Source organism: Callospermophilus lateralis, chromosome 11, assembly GCF_048772815.1.
Source record: "Callospermophilus lateralis isolate mCalLat2 chromosome 11, mCalLat2.hap1, whole genome shotgun sequence".
Lineage (NCBI taxonomy): Eukaryota > Metazoa > Chordata > Mammalia > Rodentia > Sciuridae > Callospermophilus > Callospermophilus lateralis.
This window is the reverse complement of record NC_135315.1, coordinates 74,234,191-74,237,809: the sequence shown is the minus strand read 5'-3', so window position 1 is coordinate 74,237,809 and position 3,619 is coordinate 74,234,191. Positions and strand designations below refer to the sequence as shown.

At 37.5% G+C, this 3,619-nt stretch overlaps 1 pseudogene; it reads right to left on the bottom strand.

Moving 5' to 3' along the window:
• Positions 1–1,609: 1,609 nt before the first annotated feature.
• Positions 1,610–1,811, bottom strand: LOC143387003 (U2 spliceosomal RNA; annotated as a pseudogene).
• Between the last annotated feature and the right edge of the window lie 1,808 nt (positions 1,812–3,619).

The following is a 3,619-nucleotide window of genomic DNA, read 5'->3' as shown; positions in this document are numbered from 1 at the left end:
TGCACTATTAGAGCAAATCAGCAACTGGGAAGGGAGGAAGAAGTGGTGGACCATACTACAGTCAAACAGATCATACATTTGTCTCTTTCCCTCTCCTTTCTCAGGCTGCAAGCACATTAAAATAAGGAGGTCTTGAAAAGAAAGGAGGAGTGTTTCTGGAGCAGAAGACATCTCCCTCTTTCCCCACCCTCCAACACTCCAGCAGGACATGGCTCTCAGCTCAAGTCTATGTGCAGAGGTGATATTCAAATGAGATGATACAAAAAAAAGTCTTATAATGAAGTGGATTTTAAATAACCAGAGTGAATGAAAAGTTGTGAAATCTGTCAGAGATGTCAATAAGAACATTTTGACAGATTGCAGTGGAAGGCAGTGATTGTAGAAACACAAATTGCTTCATGTTTACACCCCCCACTGAGTTGAGACTACTCAATAAACCAGTTTGATGTGAATTTCATAGCACATGGTCCCTAAACACAAGTTAATTCCTTCTGGGGCTTACCAGAGAAAGAGCAATCTGTTTTAGTTTTGGGAGGAAACTGCCAGTGTCAGCCTTGCTGAGAGACACTAAGTCTGTCTGCAACCTGGAACCCTCCTAAGGAATTTTCAATAGCAGTTTTGACCCCAAACGATGTTTTCCTGCATGCTTTCGTGTACCATGTATACCATTTGAAAAAAGCACACTCATGCATTGCTAGTGGGACTGTAAATTGGTGCAGCCAACATGGAAAGCAGTATGGATATTCCTTGGAAAACTGGGAATGGAACCACCATTTGACCCAACTATCCCTCTCCTCTGTCTATACTGAAAGGACTTAAAAACAGCATACTAAAGGGACACAGCCACATCAATATTTATAGCAGCACAATTCACCACTTGAAAATTGCAGTTTCTTGAGGACACTCTGTACATGATTCTCAATTTTTTCAGGAAAATTAAATTCATAGTATCCTGGCTTTTACTTGCCTGACACATTGAACTTCCACAACAGAGAATATTCAGAGCCAAGGTAGTTAAAAACTAAGAATCATCATCAGTGTAGCATTTCCTCAGTGAATGTTTTAAACTTTATTCCCATTTATTTGATATATTCTGGTCATTTGTTAAGAAACTGTTTTCACAAAGATATTATCCCCAGAAAATTAAAGATATATTCTTCCTTCTTACTCAATGATGAGCTTTAACATACTTTCCTTCAACTCACCTTCTTCACACTGAGAGTTGAAGTGCTGGTAGCTGGATATTTTGGGGAAGGGCTCAATATCATAGTAACTGGTCTTAAAACCCTAGAAAATTCCCAAGGACATATAAGAAAATTGTTAAATTTCATGTTCTCCTTCAACGGTCCACTTATCCATTAAGTAAGCATGGGACGATAAGGTCATGCAAGGTGTCTCAGCAAAAGATAAGTCCATTGTGGGAGGACTGAGTAATCTTGGTTAAACCTGAGTGCACAAGGTTTAAGGTAGACTAATATGGTTTCAAAGTCCTCACAAAACAAGGGAAATTAGTATACTTGCAGATGAGTCCTAACCATTCAACTCATACGGTTATTGCAAGGTCTTAATTGGGGGATGATACTTTGAAATATTTTGTGTAGTGCATGGGATCTCATTTAATTCTCTTTGGGACTTAATGCAATGCAAAGTAAGCAATAATGGCTTCTAAACTGTTTTATCGAATTGTGCTATATTGCCATTACCTTTCCCATAAAAGAGCCTAACGTGCCTAGTTTAACTTTCTAATTAATTTACTACAATGATAAGAACAAATACTACACTTGATCTTAGCCAAAAGGCCAAGAAGCTATCGATAATCTATTCATTACTAACGGGAATTAACAAACTGAGACAACCTGACATGTTAGAAGTACTTTTCCTTAGTATTTCTTTCAATGTTATAAAATATCTCAATATTTTATGCAATTAGGATAGGATTGAAAATCCATTTCAAAACTTCTTCATTGAATTTGCAGAAGATGCATACCCTATTCCGCAATTCAAAGAGCATCTGAGTTTTTTAATCTTTTTTAATTTTTTCCTGTGGAGGGGGTACTGGTAAATGAACTCAAGGACACTCAACCCCTGAACCACATCCCCAGCCCTATTTTGTATTTTATTTAGAGATAGGGACTCACTGAATTGCTTAGGGCCTCACTGTTGCTGAGAGTGGCTTTGAATCTATAATATTCTGCCTCAGCCTGTAGAGCCATTTGGATTATAGGCATGTATCTCAATGCCCAGCTAGTTTTTTTTTTTCTGCTCTATTTTATATATTTTTTTAATTTTTTATTTATTTTTTTAATTAATTTTTATTGTTGGTTGTTCAAAACATTACATAGTTCTTGATATATTATGTTTCACACTTTGATTCAAGTGGGATATGTACTCCCATTCTATTTTACATTTTATTATTTCCCCTTTTTAAAAATTTTTATTTCATTTTATTTATTTATTTATTTATTTATTTATTTTTTATTGTTGGTTGTTCAAAACATTACATAGTTCTTGATATATCATATTTCACACTTTGATTCAAGTGGGTTATGAACTCCCATTTTTACCCCGTGTACAGATTACAGAATCACATCAGTTACACTTCCATTGATTTATATATTGCCATACTAGTGTCTGTTGTATTCTGCTGCCTTTCCTATTCTTTACTATCCCCCCTCCCCTCCTCTCCCCTCCCCTCTTCTCTCTCTACCCCCTCTACTGCAGTTCATATCTCCCCCTTGTATTATTTTTCCCTTTCCCCTCGCTTCCTCTTGTATGTAATTTTGTATAACCCTGAGGGTCTCCTTCCATTTCCATGCAATTTCCCTTCTCCCTCCCTTTCCCTCCCACCTCTCATCCCTGTTTAATGTTAATCTTCTTCTCATGCTCTTCGTCCCTACTCTGTTCTTAGTTACTCTCCTTATATCTAAGAAGACATTTGGCATTTGTTTTCTGGGGATTGGCTGGCTTCACTTAGCATAATGTGCTCTAATGCCATCCATTTCCCTCCAAATTCTATGATTTTGTCATTTTTTAATGCAGAGTAATACTCCATTGTGTATAAATGCCACATTTTTTTATCCATTCGTCTATTGAAGGGCATCTAGGTTGGTTCCACAGTCTTGCTATTTTGAATTGTGCTGCTATGAACATCGATGTAGCAGTGTTCCTGTAGCATGCTCTTTTTAGGTCTTTAGGGAATAGACCGAGAAGGGGAATAGCTGGGTCAAATGATGGTTCCATTCCCAGCTTTCCAATAAATCTCCATACTGCTTTCCAGATTGGCTGCACCAATTTGCAGTCCCACCAACAATGAACAAGTGTACCCTTTTCCCCACATCCTCGCCAGCACTTGTTGTTGTTTGACTTCCTAATGGCTGCCAATCTTACTGGAGTGAGATGGTATCTTACGGTGGTTTTGATTTGCATTTCTCTGACTGCTAGAGATGGTGAGCATTTTTTCATGTACTTGTTGATTGATTGTATGTCCTCCTCTGAGAAGTGTCTATTCAGGTCCTTGGCCCATTTGTTGATTGGGTTATTTGTTATCTTGTTGTCTAATTTTTTGAGTTCTTTGTATACTCTGGATATTAGGGCTCTATCTGAAGTGTGAGGAGTAAAG